Source organism: Ranitomeya imitator, chromosome 5, assembly GCF_032444005.1.
Source record: "Ranitomeya imitator isolate aRanImi1 chromosome 5, aRanImi1.pri, whole genome shotgun sequence".
In the NCBI taxonomy this organism is placed as follows: Eukaryota; Metazoa; Chordata; class Amphibia; order Anura; family Dendrobatidae; genus Ranitomeya; species Ranitomeya imitator.
In genome coordinates this window covers 357,364,592-357,385,494 of record NC_091286.1, presented here as the reverse complement: position 1 = coordinate 357,385,494, position 20,903 = coordinate 357,364,592, and the positions used below count along the sequence as shown (strand labels likewise).

The window sequence follows — 20,903 nt, the reverse complement described above, 5'->3', positions numbered from 1 at the left end:
AGCGTGGCCCTGCGCTTAGTAACCCAATGTTTACCCTGGTTACAAGCGAACGCATCGCTGGATCGGTGTCACACACACCGATCCAGCGATGACAGCGGGAGATCCAGCGACGAAAGAAAGTTCCAAACGATCTGCTACGACGTACGATTCTCAGCAGGGTCCCTGATCGCTGCTGCGTGTCAGACACAGCGATATAGTATGGATATCGCTGGAACGTCACAGATCGTACCGTCGTAGCGACAAAAGTGCCACTGTGAGACAATGCCCTAAGGCCTCGCTCCCTATTAAGTAACGTTTAATAAATTGCCATGATTCTCATACCGAAAAGTTGGACGACTGCAATCCGAGTGTACGATTTCTTTCTCACCTAACATTCGTATGACGTCCGTATGCTATGCGTTTTTAACGTAATCTTTTACATTCTACAATACTCTCTGTAACTTAAAGTTAATTTACAAAACTAATAAAGCAATCTACTATATAAAGCTGAATGTGTGTATGTGTGTGTGTGTGTGTATGTGTGTGTGTGTGTGTATGTACGGGATTGGCATCTGCACCGTCGCAGCTACAGCCACAAAATTTTGCACAGTCACACGTCTGGACCCCGAGAGCGTCATAGGCTATATTGTGAGGCGAAATTTTAACCCCGCGCGTTCCAATTCACCAAACAATTTTGCCCCTATCTACATAATGGGGAAAAAAGTGAAAGGAAAAGTGTTGGAGGCGTCGCAGCTACAGCCACAAAATTTTGCACAGTCACACGTCTGGACCCTGAGAGCGTCATAGGCTATGTTGTGAGGTGAAATTTTAACTCCGCGCTTTCCAATTCACCAAACTATTTTTCCCCTATCTACATAATGGGGAAAAGTGAAAGGAAAAGTATTGGAGGCAAATTGACAGCTGCCAGATGTGAACAAGGGGGACCTAAAGAGTGAGAGCGATGGCGCCAAAGAGTATATACCGTACAGTTGCTAAGGTGGGACCCCGACATGGGATACTCACCACACACGGGGATATGAACACACACACAAAATGCGCCACACACTACCATGTGCTTGAACACATATACCACCCTCAGCACACATTTCACCACACATACACCAACCTCGCCACATAAAAGTCGAAACACAAAAGTCGCCGCTCAAAACTCACCACGCGCAAAACTCGCCACATGCAAAAAATAGGCTCACGCAAAACTCGCCACAAGTGCAAAACTCACCTCATGGAAAACTTGCCACACGCAAAACTTGCACATGCGGAAAAATTGCCACATGCACAAAATTTGCAACACATGCAAAAGTTGCCTCGCACAAAACTTGCACATACTCAAAAGGCACCAGACATAAAACTCACCACGCGCAAAACTCGCCATGCGCAAAACGTGCTGCACACAACTTGCTACACTAACCTGTCACATGCAACTCGACACACAAAAAGTTGCTACACGCATGTTGCCACACAAAACTCATTTCACAAAAGTCGCTACATGCATGTCGCCACACACAACTCAACACACACAACTTGACAAACGAAACTCGCCCTTAAACACACACAAGTCTGGTATTAGCCTTCAAAAATAAAAATCTGATTAATAAGCAGACAAACTACAAGAGCAACAAATGTACCATATAGGAAATACGGCAGCTGTCAGTCACATGACCTGTCTATTATGTGTATGTGTGAGCTAATATATACTGCCAGGGGGAGGGCTTCCTGTTGGCTGGGGATTTATCAGGCTGCCAATTTAGCTTACAAATACTGAGGTAAAAATACTGAGCAAATAACGTGTTAACGAGGTCTAATACAGGAGATCACACAGGTATATACTATATACAGGGGAGATGACACACAGATATATACTATATACAGGAGAGATGACACACAGGTATATACTATATAAAGGAGGAGATGACATACAGGTACATACTATATACAGGAGGAGATGACATACAGGTATATACTATATACAGGAGGAGATGACACACAGGTATATACTATATACAGGAGCAGATTACCTACAGGTATATACTATATACAGGAGGAGATGACATACAGGTATATGTTATATATAGAAGATGACATACAGGTATATACTATATACAGGAAGAGATGACACACAGATATATACTATATACAGGGGAGATGACACACCGGTATATACTATATACAGGAGGAGATGACATACAGGTATATACTATATATAGAAGGAGATGACATACAGGTATATACTATATATAGGAGGAGATGACATACAGGTATATACTATATATAGGAGGAGATGACATACAGGTATATGCTATATATAGGAGGAGATGACATACAGGTATATACTATATACAGGGGAGATGACACACAGCAGGTATATACTATATACAGGGGAGATGACATACAGGTATATACTATATACAGGAGATGACATACAGGTGTATACTATATATTAGGGAGATGACAAACATGTATATACTGAGGTGAAAATGAGAGGTGTGAGGTGAAAATGAAAAGGTGTGAGTGCAAAATGAGAGGAGTGAGGGAAAATAGTGTAGTGATCGGAAAATGACAGATGTGAGGTCGAAAAGACAAGTGTTAGGCGGGAATGAGAGGAGTGAGGGAGAAAATGAGAGGTGTGAGGGAGAAAATGAGAGATGTGAGGGGGAAAATTAAAGATGTGATTGGGAAAATGAGAGGCGTGATGGGAAAATAAGAGAAGTGACGTGCTATAACTAACCACAGATATATAAAGCTGAATGTGTGTGTGTGTATGTCCGGGATTGGCATCTGCACCATCGCAGCTACAGCCACAAAATTTTGCAAAGTCACACGTCTGGACCCCGAGAGCGTCATAGGCTATGTTGTGAGGTGAAATTTTAACCCTGTGCTTTCCAATTCACAAAACAATTTTGCCCCTATCTACATAATGGGGAAAAAGTAAAAGGAAAAGTGTTGGAGGCGTCGCAGCTACAGCCACAAAATTTTGCACAGTCACATGTCTGGACCCCGAGAGCGTCATAGGCTATGTTGTGAGGTGAAATTTTAACCCTGTGCTTTCCAATTCACCAAACAATTTTGCCCCTATCTACATAATGAGGAAAAAGTGAAAGGAAAAGTGTTGGAGGCGTCGCAGCTACAGCCACAAAATTTTGCACAGTCACACGTCTAGACCCTGAGAGCGTCATAGGCTATGTTGTGAGGTGAAATTTTAACCCCGTGCTTTCCAATTCACCAAACAATTTTGCCCCTATCTACATACTGAGGAAAAAGTGAAAGGAAAAGTGTAGGAGGCAAATTGACAGCTGCCAGATGTGAACAAGGGGGACTTAAAGAATGAGAGCGAGGGCACCAAAGAGTATATACCGTACAGTTGCTAAGGTGGGGCCCCGACATGGGATACTCACCACACACGGGGATATGAACACACACACAAAATGCGCCACACACTACCACGTGCTTGAACACATATACCACCCTCAGCACACATTTCACCACAAATACACCAACCTCGCCACATAAAAGTCGAAACACAGAAGTCACCACTCAAAACTCGCCACGCACAGAACTCGCCACATACAAAAACTAGGCTCTTGCAAAACTCGCCACAAGTGCAAAACTCACCTCATGGAAAACTCGCCACACGCAAAACTTGCACACGCGGAAAAATTGCCACATGCACAAAAGTTGCAACACATGCAAAAGTTGCCTCACACAAAACTTGCACATACTCAAAAGACACCACACATAAAACTCGCCACGTGCAAAACTCGCCATGCGCAAAACTTGCTGCACACAACTTCCTACACTAACCTGTCACATGCAACTCGACACACAAAAAGTTGCTACACGCATGTCGCCACACAAAACTCATCTCACAAAGGTCGCTACATGCATGTCGCCACACGCAACTCAACACACACAACTTGACAAACGAAACTCGCCCTAAAACACACACAAGTCTGGTATTATCCTTCAAAACTAAAAATCTGATTAATAAGCAGACAAACTACAACAAATGTACCATATAGGAAATACGGCAGCTGTCAGTCACATGACCTGTCTATTATGTGTATGTGTGAGCTAATATATACTGCCAGGGGGAGGGCTTCCTGTTTGCTGGGGATTTATCAGGCTGCCAATTTAGCTTACAAATACTGATGTAACAATACTGAGCAAATAACGTGTGAACGAGGTCTAATACAGGAGGAGATGACACACAGGTATATACTATATACAGGGGAGATGACACACAGATATATACTATATACAGGAGAGATGACACACAGGTATATACTATATAGAGGAGGAGATGACATACAGGTACTTATATATACAGGAGGAGATGACATACAGGTATATACTATATACAGGAGGACATGACACACAGGTATATACTATATATAGGAGCAGATGACCTACAGGTATATACTATATCCAGGAGGAGATGACATACAGGTATATGCTATATATAGAAGATGACATGCAGGTATATACTATATACAGGAGGAGATGACACAGATATATACTATATACAGGGGAGATGACACACAAGTATATACTACATACAGGAGGAGATGACACAGATATATACTATATACAGGGGAGATGACACATGTATATACTATATACAGGAGGAGATGACATACAGGTATATACTATATATAGAAGGAGATGACATTCAGGTATATACTATATATAGGAGAGATGACACACAGCAGGTATATACTATATACAGGGGAGATGACATACAGGTATATACTATATACAGGAGATGACATACAGATGTATACTATATATAAGGGAGATGACAAACATGTAAATACTGAGGTGATGAGGTGAAAATGAGAGGTGTGAGGTGAAAATGAAAATGTGTGAGTGCAAAATGAGAGGAGTGAGGAAAAATAGTGGAGTAATCAGAAAATGACAGATGTGAGGTTGAAATGACAAGTGTTACGGGGGAATGAGAGGAGTGAGGAGTGAGGGAGAAAATGAGAGGTGTGAGGGAGAAAATGAGAGATGTGAGGGGGAAAATGAAAGATGTGATTGGGAAAATTAGGATTATTTAGTCTAGAAAAAAGACGACTGAGGGGCGATCTAATAACCATGTATAAGTATATAAGGGGACAATACAAATATCTCGCTGAGGATCTGTTTATACCAAGGAAGGTGACGGGCACAAGGGGGCATTCTTTTCGTCTGGAGGAGAGAAGGTTTTTCCACCAACATAGAAGAGGATTCTTTACTGTTAGGGCAGTGAGAATCTGGAATTGCTTGCCTGAGGAGGTGGTGATGGCGAACTCAGTCGAGGGGTTCAAGAGAGGCCTGGATGTCTTCCTGGAGCAGAACAATATTGTATCATACAATTATTAGGCTCTGTAGAAGGACGTAGATCTGGGGATTTATTATGATGGAATATAGGCTGAACTGGATGGACAAATGCCTTTTTTCGGCCTTACTAACTATGTTACTATGTATGTTACTATGTTACTAAATGAGAGGCGTGATGGGAAAATAAGAGAAGTGAGGTGCTATAACTAACCACAGATATTTACTATGCCCAGGCAACGCCGGGCTCTTTAGCTAGTCTAATATATAAAGCTGAATGTGTGTATGTGTGTGTGTATGTATGTCCGGGATTGGCATCTGCACCGTCACAGCTACAGCCACAAAATTTTGCACAGTCACACGTCTGGACCCCGAGAGTGTCATAGGCTATGTTGTGAGGCGAAATTTTAACCCCGCGCGTTCCAATTCACCAAACAATTTTGCCCCTATCTACATAATGGGGAAAAAAGTGAAAGGAAAAGTGTTGGAGGCGTCGCAGCTACAGCCACAAAATTTTGCACAGTCACACGTCTGGACCCTGAGAGCATCATAGGCTATGTTGTGAGGTGAGATTTTAACCCCGCACTTTCCAATTCACCAAACAATTTTGCCCCTATCTACATAATGGGGAAAAGTGAAAGGAAAAGTGTTGGAGGCAAATTGACAGCTGCCAGATGTGAACAAGAGCGATGGCGCCAAAGAGTATATACCGTACAGTTGCTAAGGTGGGGCCCCGACATGGGATACTCACCACACACGGGGATATGAACACACACACAAAATGGGCCACATACTACCACGTGCTTGAACACATATACCACCCTCAGCACACATTTCACCACACATACACGCAAAACTCGCCACATGCAAAAACTAGGCTCACGCAAAACTCGCCACAATTGCAAAACTCACCTCATGGAAAACTCGCCACACGCAAAATTTGCACACGCGGAAAAATTGCCACATGCACAAAAGTTGCAACACATGCAAAAGTTGCCTCACACAAAACTTGCACATACTCAAAAGACACCACACATAAAACTCGCCATGCGCAAAACTCGCCATGTACAAAACTTGCTGCACACAACTTGCTACACTAACCTGTCACATGCAACTCGACACACAAAAAGTTGCTACACGCATGCTGCCACACAAAACTCATCTCACAAAAGTCGCTACATGCATGTCGCCACACGCAACTCAACACACACAACTTGACACATGAAACTCGCCCTAAAACACACACAAGTCTGGTATTATCCTTCAAAAATAAAAATCTGATTAATAAGCAGACAAACTACAACAAATGTACCATATAGGAAATACGGCAGCTGTCAGTCACATGACCTGTCTATTATGTGTATGTGTGAGCTAATATATACTGCCAGGGGGAGGGCTTCCTGTTGGCTGGGGATTTATCAGGCTGCCAATTTAGCTTACAAATACTGAGGTAAAAATACTGAGCAAATAACGTGTGAACGAGGTCTAATACAGGAGGAGATGACACAGGTATATACTATATACAGGAGCAGATGACCTACAAGTATGTACTATATACAGGAGGATATGACATACAGGTATATGCTATATATAGAAGATTACATACAGGTATATACTATATACAGGAGGAGATGACACAGATATATACTATATACAGGAGGAGATGACATACAGGTATATACTATATATAGAAGGAGATAACATGCAGGTATATACTATATATAGAAGATGACATACAGGTATATACTATATATAGGGGAGATGACACACATCAGGTATATACTATATACAGGGGAGATGACATACAGGTATATACTATATACAGGGGAGATGACATACAGGTGTATACTATATATAAGGGAGATGCAAACATGTATATACTGAGGTGAAAATGAGGGGTGTGAGGTGAAAATGAAAAGGTGTGAGTGCAAAATGAGAGGAGCGAGGGAAAATAGTGGAGTGATTGGAAAATGACAGATGTGAGGTCGAAATGACAAGTATTAGGGGGGAATGAGAGGAGTGAGGGAGAAAATGAGAGGTGTGAGGGGGAAAATGAAAGATGTGATTGGGAAAATGAGAGGTGTGAGGGAGAAAATGAGAGATGTGATTGGGAAAATGAGAGGTGTGATGGGAAAATAAGAGAAGTGAGGTGCTATAACTAACCACAGATATTTACTATGCCCAGGCAACGCCGGGCTCTTCAGCTAGTCTTATATAAAGATGTAGATAGATGATAGAGAGAGAGACTGACTGATAGATCGATAGATAGATTAGAATAGGATAGATATCCTGCAGATTTATCATTTCAAAAGCCGCCTACATATAATTTACTTATAACATCTACATATAAGTTTGCACCTTTTAGTGCCTTTCATGTGGAGTTTCATGTACAGTTATTTTGCCTTATTTAACGTAATAAATAATTAAAAAATATGTAGGGTCCATCAAATTTTTGATTATTAGCAAAGGTAAAGCAGACAGCGAAGGGCTGATATTATCAAGCTGGGAAGGTCCATGGTTATTGGTCCCTTCCCAGCCTAAAAATACCAGAGCTCAGCCACCCCAGAAGTGGAGCATCACGTGAGATGCACCAACTCTGGTGCTTGGCCTGGCTGTTCCTGATAAACCTGGTGCGGTGGGAATCGGGATAATGGTATTTGTGTTGATTTTTGACAAATCATAGCTGGCATCAAGCGCTTGGGTTAGTAATGCCGCTTGATTTACTCCTTGCATTGCAAACGGTGAAATCCGCCTCGATATCAGCAGTATGAACTGACATGCTTTGGATTTTAATTCCACAGAAGTGGTCAATTTACACTGTAGATTTTCTCCACAGCATCATAACTTATAAAGCTCAGTGGATTTTCCACACAAAAATCTGCATAAGCAAATCTGCTGCGTATTTGTTCCGTGCGAACGTACTCTTAAATTCATGTTTGGGAAAAACTTGCCTAGGCAATGGATAAATGGGACAGCTCAGTAAAGGAGTAAATTACACTGTACCACAAACAATCTTTGTAGCATGAAAATATCTTCCGCAATTAACCTTCCATATTTTCAGTGTTGGCATGTAGATGGAAAACAAACACCTTGGCTTGGCAGGCAGGCAACCCTCCGTCACATCCAATCTTCCAATAATTTGGTGCAGGTGATCTCAAGGGACAAAACTGGACATAGAGCAGGGGAGTCGGGTAAGAAATGTCCAAGGAAGGGTTTGTTGTATTCACTGGAGCAAGGTGATAAAATTGCAGTGGGAGACACGCTGCATGCCAATCCTAAGCCGTGCACAGTGTAATAATGTAAGGGTTAAACTGATCCTAGTGTCTTAACTCTCTTTAAAGGGAACCTGACAGCTGATACATGCTGCCAGATCCACGAACAGCATGTATCGGACACTATCATTCAGCCATATATGGTTGACTCTGAAAGGCTGCGGCCCTATAGACACACTGCTGGAGAGACCTGTCACTCAAAGGCAGAAGGCGGGGAGAAGTCTAGAATCCAGGTCGGCAAGGTCCCCGGTGGCATATTTCATGCACATATAATATAAAAGGTCATAGGTCAGGAAGCACCTGCAATCCACCCCAGGAAGAAGTTATCAAGTGAAAACGAGGGTCAAGAAAAAAGGGCTAGGACTGGTGGGCCACATGTCTCTTCTTCTTACTATTGTTCACTGTAATTTCATCATTTTCTCCTGTGAATATAATAAAACTATTTTCTTGGACATTTACTACCCGGCTGGGCTGCACCATTTTCAATTTTGTTTCCTGAGCTCAGAGGTCACCTGTACCGATTATTGGAAGATTGGAAGTGACGGAGTGGTGCACGCCAGCCATGACGAGGTGTTTGATTCCATCTACATGCTGATGCTATAAATGTGGTAGAAGAGAGACATTCTGGAGAATATTATACATGCTGCAAAGATCGCGTTTGGGTCAAGGGTAATTTACTACTTAATTCTTAAGGAAGAGTTTATACCCCTTCTTTGAACTTTGCCTGGACCGGTCTCATTTCTACATTTGTGAAGTGTGTTTATTGACCTGCACATCCCAGTGAATGAAAGGCTTCAGTTAATATTCACATATAGTATTCCATAAATCATTAATGGAGATTACAATTAAACCCAAAATCATTCACAGCAAAAATCACTTGTGCGGATAACATTCACCACACTTGCTATTATCCTGCTAATGCAGTTATTTCCTGTTAATGCTGCATCCATTGTCCAAAAAAGAATGGAGAAATTGTCTGCCATGTACTTAGACTTAGGTTCTTGGCAAATGTTGTAAAAGAACTCTAAACCTAGAAATGAATAATAAACATAAAAAATGCTGCTGCTTGTCAATGTAGGATTTTCTGCATCTCATGAAACTAAGGTGGTCTTCACACACACAAACCTCATTCCTTATTCAAGAAACACGGTATACCAATGAAGAACTTTGTCTCATTACAAACACATCTGCCGTTCTCCTCTTAGGGTCTGTGCACACATTGCGAATTTGACGCTGCGAATCCGCAGCAGTTTTCCATGCGGTGTACAGTACCATGTAAACCTATGCAAAACCAAATCCGTGTGCACATTCTGCGGAAAATTCTGCGCAGAAACGCTGTGGTTTATTTTCCGCAGAATGTCAATTCTTTGTGCGGATTCCGCAGCGTTTTACACCTGTTCCATAATTGGAATCTGCACAAAATCCGCAGAAAACCTGCAGGGAATCCGCAAGTAAAACGTACCTGCGGAATCCACACAGAAAAATCCGCAATGGAATCCGCAACGTGTGCACATACCCTTATACTACTGTTAGATCTGCTGTACAGCTGTGTGTGATTACAACTAACACTTCTTCCATCTCCTGCCATTCAGTGTGTGTGTGGGGGGGAAGCTGCACAGCTGAGCCGACAGCATTATGAGAGGAGAGCTACAACTGCAGATGTGTTTGTAATGAGACAGTTCAACTGTGTAAGTTATAATCACACTCAGCTCTGCAGTGAGATCAGGATAGCAGACTGTCAGTCATTACATGTCTCACACTGGTAACGCCCCTTTTCATTTCAAATTAGTCCTGAACGAAGATTTGTAGAGAGATCTGTGTCTGGCACATAGATCTTAATAACCCATTTACATATTAAGAAAAATGTTAATTTCTTTAGAATTAAGCATCGAATCGCAATTAATTCAACGTGACGTGTGTCGGTATAGACTGCTTTGGAGGGTTGATTCCACTAACAGAAACAGATTTCTTTTAAGGGGTTGTCCACTACTAGGACAACCCCTTCTTGAGCTAAATATTTGGCCCCCAAAAATAAAAAAAGCCTATACTAGCCTTCCGTGCTGGCGTCGCTCCTGCGGTGTTGGCACTCGCGGGCTCTTGGCTCTTGTGCGGTTGTTGTGATATGTGACCCCGGCGCCCAATCAGCGCTGGCATCACTGTCCATACGTTTCGTACGAATTGAACATGAAGAGGAAGCCATGGCTGCAGCTAATCTCTGACTTCCTCTTTATGTTCAATTCCACAAAAGGTGGGAACACCAGCGCTAATTGGGCACTGGGCTCATAGGTCACAACAACCGCATGGGAGCCCCGGGAGAGTGAGTGCCAGCACTGGTGAAATGGCGCCAGCATGAGAGATGAGTATAGCCATTTTTTTTTCTCTGTCATTTTTTGATGACTCCTTCATCATCCCTGGTCTCTCACTGCTGATAGACACAGTGGAAAAGTGCTTCTTCTACAGCCAGTTGTGTAAGGCCCTAATCACAGTATTATGGTTAGTGGTGCACCAAAACCAACAATGAAAGAGAATAATTCTATACAGAACATAGCATCCGTAAATAATAATTTTCAGGGAATCATGTAAGGTGAGAATAAATCATGCTGGAAAAGTGCTCCTGAATATGACTTTTTCCAATACTTTTAGAAAGTAGTTATAAATCTTTATGTTTGAATTAAAGGGAATCTGTCACCAGGTTTTTGCCACCTAACCTGAGAGCAGCAAAATGTAGAGGTAGTGATCCTTATTCCAGCGATGTGTCACTTACTGGGCTGCTTAGTGTAGTTTATAAAAAAAAATCACTGTTTTATCAAAATTAAATCATCACTAGAGGACTAGTAAACCTGCTCCCAGGTAGTCCTCTATATTCATGATCTCTGTATAACCCCCACCCCCAACCACTGATTGGCAGCTCTTTTGTACACTGTACATAAAAGCAGCCAATCAGTGATGTGGGTGGGGATCCAAAGAGCTAAAAAAATCAGAGAACTTCTAGATCTGCAGCAGATAAAACAGTGATTTTATCAAAATGATATCAAGCAGCCCAATAAGTGATACATAGCTAGAATCAGGGTCTCTTACTCTACACTATGCTGCTTTCAGATGGGAGAGCAAAAACATGGTGACAGATTCTCTATAACACAAATGAGCATAACACTTTTTTTCATCTGCGCCAGTTTCTATCCTATTATAAGAGTTTTGTTAATGCCCCATAATTACAATAAATGCAATACAATTAGCTTCAGTCATTTCATTGTATTTACCCTGACCAACTGTTGTCTACAGGCAAGATCCCTTTATGGCAATACAGTGCATAAAACTGCAATAGCATGACATTTGTAGTAAGATGGAGGGAAGACGTTTCCTTGGTGGAAACCTCCCCTATCAGCTGTTTGGTAGGGTGATGACCATCAATGTTGACTTACAATGAAGCATATACAGCAGGAGTGTCAAACTGCATTCCTCGAGGGCTGCAAACAGGTCATGTTTTCAGGATTTCCTTGTGCTGCACAGGTGATAATTTAATCACCAACTCATTATTTGTGTAGGTGATTAAATTATCACCTGTGCAGTACAAGGAAATCCTGAAAACATGACCTGTTTGCAGCCCTTGAGGAATGCAGTTTGACACCCCTGATATACAGTATATTATTCATTTAATTCAAGGACTATCCTTTGGGAATACTTGATGACCCAGTATGACACTAAAAGCACCTAAACTTACTCTAATGGGGGACATAAAAAGGAGGCAAATAAACATCTCAAGACTCCACTGAGAAAGTGACTTTACCAGTTTTACCTTCTGAAATACGTTGCATACTGCCCTGGATAAGCAAGATGTGGTGCCAAAGCTTTGTATATCTGTCACAGAACATATGATACCAATATGCAGACCATCGAAATAAGCCAGAACTAGATCTGAATGCAACAATGGTCAAGGAGTCTATCAACTTAAATGAAGCTACATGGAAACGAGGATTGGCAGGGGCAAGACAGTATTTTCAGACATAGTGCAGTCATATATACAGTATATATAAAAAAAATAAAATAAAAAATAATGGCATCTAAAAATACAATAAATAATGAAGCATTCCCACGCTAGTACTGAGACTCAAAAACACTCTAAACTTTAACTTAAAACTGAAAGAAGAGTAAGGGACACGTTAACTTCCACAAACAAAAATGTAAAAAAAAGTCTCAGTAAACCCCTAACGGCCATGAAATTGAGACCTAAAATCAGTGGAAGGAAAATTCTTCTCGTGCAAGAAACTTGTTGATTTTATATGCTGAATATTATTTATTCGTCGGTTAATAAAGCGAAATGGAAACTGCCGAAATTTTCTATTTGCAGGAAATACTTATTCATTTTAATTGTCCTGTCATGGACAGAGCAGTGTGAACTTTGCATCTTACATTGCTAATCCTTTCCCTTTCGGAGATGTTTGCGAGCAGCAGAAATGTAGGATGTAGCAGAGCTGTACTTACCCGTCAGATTGCCAGTGCCCACCTTGCTGCCCCTCATTCAGCCTCATGTAACTCTGGTGTGCTTTCTCCTTCTCACTCCTCTGCTGCCTTGTGTAGTCACTCCCTCTGTTCTCCACACTTCCTCCCATGTGTTCATGGTGCATGGCTGATACATGAAGTTGGGGCTGTCAATCATTCCTATTGTGGAGCCATGGAAATACTCAAGCACCAAGATATTGATCATTTTACTAAGGGCTTTTATATATTTTGGTAAATTACGTTTATTTTTCGCTCTGTACAAAATAAACCCAAGCAGCTTCCAAATAAGAAATAACAAATAGTAATGTAGCTGCAAACTCTTACATGTTGTGCCTTTCCCACGCTGCCGCTGCCGTGGTCGTCCATTGACATGCGTATGAGATATCACCCCATCACCAATATAAAGAATCCTCAGGGCTGGGGGCGACAGAGCTAAGACTTAAAGGGTGCAGTCAGGCGGCAGTATAAATGGGGCCAAGATTGGACCGCAGCGCTCGGACTGGCCGGCGGCTCTCCCCACCCGAGTGTGACAGATGCATAGAAATATGTGAGGCTGTCTCGCTCAGGTCGGGAGAGCCGCCGGCCAGTCCATGCATTGTGGTCCGATCTCAGTCCAGTTTATATGGCCGTCTGATTGCACCCTTAAGATGAGTAGTAGGACACAACTGATTTATTAAGCCTATCCATGTTTTTCACAGGTAGAACACGTACCCCTTGTAGTCCATGGAGCTGTTCACTTGCCATTTTTGGGACCAATGGTCTGTAAGAGTAAAAACATGATCGGATTTGCAGATCAAAATCACCCACTCAGTGAATGGTCCATGACAAATATGGACAGCACACAGATGGCGTCCAGGGATCAATCCCATGCTGCATGGAGTTTTTTGTGTTTAACGGGCAGGAGGATGTTTTTTTTGCCTACAGGAAAAACAGATGCTGCACTGATGGCAAAAACAGACCCAAAAGGAAGATGGATGAAAAATGGAACCAGCATACTGATGAACACTGATCCATTTTCTTATCATCTTATCATATGCAAAAAAAAAACACATCTGGATGTTTGCCAAAGGTTGTAATAAAAAGGGCAAAACCCCCACAAGGCTATAGCATATTTTAAAGTGTATTTCACCCAGACTCCAAAAAAGCTCCACAAAAGCACCTCATAAAATGAACATAGTGCACAGCAGTATGAAAACGACATGCTGTGCACATGCTCCATCTTATGCAACATGTTCATCCTAGTGTAAGCCACCCTCTCTCTATACTAGGGGTATTCCCATCTCCAAGGTACTATTCCAATATGAAGTAGGTGTAATAATAATAATAATAATATTAGCAAATACCTCCAATTAGAAATGTAGTATAGTTTTTCTGATTTGCTATGTCTCTGTGCAAGCATTCCAGTACCTTAGGTATCCATGGTTACGTCCACTGATATAATGACAGTTAGCTAGATGCTAGTGGTCGTAACCATAGATATCTAAGGTCCTGCAATGCCTGCACATGAGGAAAGAGACATCGCTAATCAGAAAAACCATACCACATTTCTAATTGGTGGTATTTGCTAATATTAATATTATTACACCTACTACATATTGGGATAGGATATTGGAGATGGGAATACTCCTTTAACAGTACAAAGTCACCAATGGCGACGGATCCATTGCAGGGATAACGGTAAAGCAATCGCGAAGCTGCCTCAGGAATACGCCCACCTTTCCCTTCACCTGAGAAACCCGATGCATGTGCTGGCATCTAAATGATACCGTGTGCACATACCCTTATACTTTGGCATATAATTGGCATTATTTCTGGCATAGATATTGATTGTATACCACAGTTGTGGTGTGAATGTAGCCTTTATTATAATGCAGATAAAATACAAATCACTTGGATAAAGACCCTGGGACTAAAGTATTATGGTCTATTTTATATAGCCAGGGAGATTCCTAAGAGTGATTATACAAGTCATATTAATAGACACATACAGGAATGCCTGCCGTGTGGAGAAAAGAATGGTCCTGACATGGAAGAATGGCCTTCTTGTTTTACAGAAACCGTCATTATACATATTAATGTGCCCTGACCTCACTGATGCTGAATAATGATCTGAAGGGCTGGCGAAAGTTTAATAGGTTACCAGTTAACCGCTATACTATGGTGACTTCATTACACTGTGTGACCTCATTATTCTCACAGTCCTCCATTGTCTGGGATTATGCAGTCAGACGTGTCATAGGCTATTAGTCTCTGGCTGTCGTTTTACATTCAATAGCATAAAAATACTAATTGTGGCTTTTATATTGAAGGAAATGGGTTGACTACTATTAGACAAGCTCTATTCAATGTCCCCAATGTGTTTAATAAAAAAAAACTCCCAGACCAGCGCTGCTCCAAGTGCTGCTTTTTCACGACGGTCTTGTGACATTGCTTATGTCACATGAGCGCTGCAAACAGAAAAGTTCCATCTGAAGGTACAGTGAAGGCTGCAGCTCCCCTGCAGCCAATAGCCAGTATATACATATATATATATACATACTGTATGTATATATACATATATATCTATACATATAATTGTCTAAGGGTTTTTCCGTCTGTCTGTCTGTCTGTCTGTCCTGGAAATCCCGGCTCTCTGATTGGTCGAGGCCGCCAGGCCTCGACCAATCAGCATCGGGCACAGCGACGATGATGTCATAATGGTTGCCATGGCGACGAAGATGTCATAAAGGTTGCCTCGACCAATCAGCGACGGGCACAGTCTGCCGCAAATTCTGGAATCATCATTGTCCATATACTACAGGGACATGCATATTCTAGAATACGCCGCCAGGCCTCGACCAATCAGCAACGGGCACAGCGACGATGATGTCATAAAGGACGTAGACAGCCCGCGTCTGATTGGTCGAGGCCGCCAGGCCTCGACCAATCAGCAATGGGCACAGCGACGATAATGTCATAATGGTTGCCATGGCGACGATGATGTCATAAAGGTTGCCTCGACCAATCAGCGACGGGCACAGTCTGCCGCGAATTCTGGAATCATCATTGTCCATATACTACGGGGACATGTATATCCTAGAATACCCGATGCGTTAGAATCGGGCCACAATCTAGTCTATATATATAATTGCCTAAGGGTTTTTCCGTCTGTCTGTCTGTCTGTCTGTCTGTCCTGGAAATCCCGGCTCTCTGATTGGTCGAGGCCACCAGGCCTCGACCAATCAGAGACCGGCACAGCATCGACGTAGAAATCCCGCGTCCCCCGCCTGGCGGCCTCGACCAATCAGCAATGGGCACAGCGACGATGATGTCATAAAGGACGTAGACATCTCACGTTTCTGATTCAGCGACGGGCAAAGTATCGACGTAGATGTCATAATGGTTGCCATGGCGACGATGATGTCATAAAGGTTGCCTCGACCAATCAGCGACGGGCACAGTCTGCCGCGAATTCTGGAATCGTCATTGTCCATATATTACGGGGACATGCATATTCTAGAATACCCGATGCGTTAGAATTGGGCCACAATCTAGTATATATATATTCATCTAAGGGGCACTTCCGTCTGTTTGTCTGTCTGTCACTGAAATCCCGTGTCGCTGAGTGGTCGCGGCCGTCAGGCCGCCACCAATTAGTGACGGGCGCAGTCCGGCTGCGAATTCGCCCCTTCCTACTCTCTGTCAGTGCCCCTATGCAGCATCAATAGTAAAAAGATCTAATGTTAAAAATAATAAAAAAAATAAAAAATCATTATATACTCACCTTCCGACGCATTTCCCGCTCCTCGCGACGCTCCGGGCCATGCATAGCGGTCTCGCGAGACCGCTACGTCATCATCTCGCAAGACCGCAATGCATTCTTGGGAAAGGAGCATTGCGAGGAGCATCACTAAAAGCCTCGCCTGGTTCCGGGGGTGCCGGAAGGTGAGTATATAACTATTTTTTATTTTAATTCTTTTTTTTAACAGGGATATGTTGCCCACATTGCTATTTACTACGTGGGCTGTGCAATGTATTGCGTGGCTGAGCAATATACTACGTGGCTGTGTTATATACTGCGTGAGCTGTAATATACACTACGTGAGCTGTGCTATATACTATGTAGCTGTGCAATATATTATGTGGCTGGGCAATATACAACGTGGCTGTGTTATATACTGCGTGAGCTGTGCTATATACTATGTGGCTGTGTTATATACTGCGTGGGCTGTGCTATATACTACGTATCTAGCCAATATACATGGCTGGGCAATATACTATGTGGCTGTGCTATATGTTGTGAATTCTGTGGCTGAATTCACTCCTGTGGTCACAAGTGGTACTGCAGCTTCTGAGCTTCCTCCCTCAGGTGTTCTGGTGAGCTCGTTAACTGCTTCATTACTTAACTCCGCCTGATGCTGCTATCCTTGCTCCTTGTCAATGTTTCAGTGTTGGATCTGAGCTTCTCCTGATTGTTCCTGTGACCTGCTGCTCTGTATAGCTAAGTGCTTTTTGCTTCTTTGTTGCTGTTTTTCTGTCCAGCTTGTCTTTTGTTTTGCTGGAAGCTCTGAGACGCAAAGGGTGTACCGCCGTGCCGTTAGTTCGGCACGGTGGTTTTTTTTTGCCCCCTTTGCGTGGTTTTGCTTTAGGGTTTTTTGTAGACTGCAAAGTTCGCTTTACTGTCCTCGCTCTGTCCTAGAATATCGGGCCCCACTTTGCTGAATCTATTTCATCCCTACGTTTTGTCTTTTCATCTTACTCACAGTCATTATATGTGGGGGGCTGCCTTTTCCTTTGGGGAATTTCTCTGGGGCAAGTCAGGCCTATTTTTCTATCTTCAGGCTAGCTAGTTTCTTAGGCTGTGCCGAGTTGCCTAGGTAGTTGTTAGGCGCAATCCACAGCCGCTTTTAGTTGTGTTTAGGATAGGATCAGGTGTGCAGTCTACAGAGTTTCCACGTCTCAGAGCTCGTTCTTGTATTTTTGGGTATTTGTCAGATCACTGTGTGCGCTCTGATCGCTAAGCACACTGTGTTTCTGGATTGCCTTCATAACACCTGTCATTAGCAAACATAACAGTACAAGGAGCCTAACTAATGATTCTCAATAGAGGGAAAGAAAAAGTTCTGACATCATTTTTTTTTTTTTTTTTCTCAGCTCTGTGTTCACTTTTTTTTTTTCCCCTAGACATTTGGGTGATTCTGGACACAGGTGTGGACATGGATATTCAGGGTCTGTGCTCTTCAATGGATAATCTCGTTATAAATGTACAAAAAATTCAAGATACTATTGATCAGAAATCTATGATAGAACCAAGAATTCCTATTCCTGATTTGTTTTTTGGAGATAGAACTAAGTTTCTAAGTTTCAAAAATAATTGTAAGCTATTTCTGGCCTTGAAACCTCATTCTTCTGGTAATCCTATTCAACAGGTTTTGATTATTATTTCTTTTTTGCGCGGCGACCCTCAAGACTGGGCATTTTCTCTTGCGCCAGGAGACCCTGCATTGAGTAGTGTCGATGCGTTTTTCCTGGCGCTCGGATTGCTGTACGATGAGCCTAATTCAGTGGATCAGGCTGAGAAAAATTTGCTGGCTTTCTGCCAGGGTCAGGATGATATAGAAGTATATTGTCAGAAATTTAGGAAATGGTCAGTACTCACTCAGTGGAATGAATCTGCGCTGGCAGCTTTGTTCAGAAAGGGTCTCTCTGAGGCTCTTAAGGATGTCATGGTGGGATTTCCTATGCCTGCTGGTTTGAATGAGTCTTTGTCTTTGGCCATTCAGATCGGTCGACGCTTGCGCGAGCGTAAATCTGTGCACCATTTGGCGGTACTGCCTGAGGTTAAACCTGAGCCTATGCAGTGCGATAGGACTATGACTAGAGTTGAACGGCAGGAATACAGACGTCTGAATGGTCTGTGTTTCTACTGTGGTGATTCCACTCATGCTATTTCTGATTGTCCTAAGCGCACTAAGCGGTCCGCTAGGTCTGCCGTCATTGGTACTGTACAGTCCAAATTCCTTCTGTCCATTACCTTGATATGCTCTTTGTCGTCGTTTTCTGTCATGGCGTTTGTGGATTCGGGCACTGCCCTGAATCTGATGGATTTGGATTATGCTAAACGTTGTGGGTTTTTCTTGGAGCCTTTGCGGTGTCCTATTCCATTGAGAGGAATTGATGCTACACCTTTGGCCAAGAATAAACCTCAATACTGGGCCCAGCTGACCATGTGCATGGCTCCTGCACATCAGGAAGTTATTCGCTTTCTGGTGTTGCATAATCTGCATGATGTGGTCGTGTTGGGGTTGCCATGGCTACAAACCCATAATCCAGTATTGGATTGGAATTCCATGTCGGTATCCAGCTGGGGTTGTCAGGGGGTACATGGTGATGTTCCATTTTTGTCGATTTCGTCATCCACCCCTTCTGAGGTCCCAGAGTTCTTGTCTGATTATCAGGATGTATTTGAAGAGCCCACGTCCGATGCTCTACCTCCGCATAGGGATTGTGATTGTGCTATCAATTTGATTCCTGGTAGTAAATTCCCTAAAGGTCGATTATTTAATTTATCCGTGCCCGAACACGCCGCTATGCGCAGTTATGTGAAGGAATCCCTGGAGAAGGGACATATTCGCCCATCGTCATCACCACTGGGAGCAGGGTTCTTCTTTGTAGCCAAGAAGGATGGTTCGCTGAGACCGTGTATTGATTACCGCCTTCTTAATAAGATCACTGTTAAATTTCAGTATCCCTTGCCATTGTTATCTGACTTGTTTGCTCGGTTTAAGGGGGCTAGTTGGTTCACTAAGATAGATCTTCGTGGTGCGTATAATCTGGTGAGAATCAGGCAAGGAGATGAATGGAAAACTGCATTCAATACGCCCGAGGGTCATTTTGAGTATCTAGTGATGCCGTTCGGACTTGCCAATGCTCCATCTGTGTTTCAGTCTTTTATGCATGACATCTTCCGTGAGTATCTGGATAAATTCCTGATTGTTTACTTGGATGACATTTTGATCTTCTCAGATGATTGGGAGTCTCATGTGAAGCAGGTCAGAATGGTTTTTCAGGTCCTGCGTGCTAACTCTTTGTTTGTGAAGGGATCAAAGTGTCTCTTCGGTGTGCAGAAAGTTTCATTTTTGGGGTTCATCTTTACCCCTTCTACTATCGAGATGGATCCAGTTAAGGTCCAAGCCATCCAGGATTGGATTCAGCCGACATCTCTGAAAAGTCTGCAAAAGTTCCTGGGCTTTGCTAATTTTTATCGTCGCTTCATCTGTAATTTTTCTAGCATTGCCAAACCATTGACCGATTTGACCAAGAAGGGTGCTGATTTGGTTAATTGGTCTTCTGCTGCTGTGGAAGCTTTTCAGGAGTTGAAGCGTCGTTTTTGTTCTGCCTCTGTGTTGTGTCAGCCAGATGTTTCTCTTCCGTTCCAGGTCGAGGTTGATGCTTCTGAGATTGGAGCAGGGGCGGTTTTATCACAGAGAGGTTCTGATTGCTCAGTGATGAAACCATGTGCTTTCTTTTCCAGGAAGTTTTCGCCCGCTGAGCGTAATTATGATGTGGGCAATCGAGAGTTGCTGGCCATGAAGTGGGCATTCGAGGAGTGGCGTCATTGGCTTGAAGGAGCTAAGCATCGCGTGGTGGTATTGACTGATCATAAGAACTTGACTTATCTCGAGTCTGCCAAGCGCTTGAATCCTAGACAGGCCCGTTGGTCGTTATTTTTTGCCCGCTTCGACTTTGTGTATATAGCACATGGGCTGTGCTATATACTACGTAGCTGTGCAATATATTATGTGGCTGGGCAATATACTACGTGGCTGTGTTATATAC

General features: G+C 42.8%; 1 protein-coding gene across 5 annotated transcripts in view; it reads right to left on the bottom strand.

Moving 5' to 3' along the window:
* The window catches only part of FILIP1 (filamin A interacting protein 1), a 214,813-nt gene that overhangs the window by 120,061 nt on the left and 73,849 nt on the right, over positions 1-20,903 (bottom strand). Inside the window, exon 1 of one of the 5 annotated variants that reach the window (XM_069726535.1) lies at positions 13,068-13,155. The exons of the other annotated variants lie outside the window; for them this stretch is intronic. The gene's annotated coding sequence lies outside the window, so the exon portion shown is untranslated. Of the gene's footprint in view, positions 1-13,067; positions 13,156-20,903 lie in introns of those variants that run through there. 5 annotated transcript variants of the gene reach the window in all.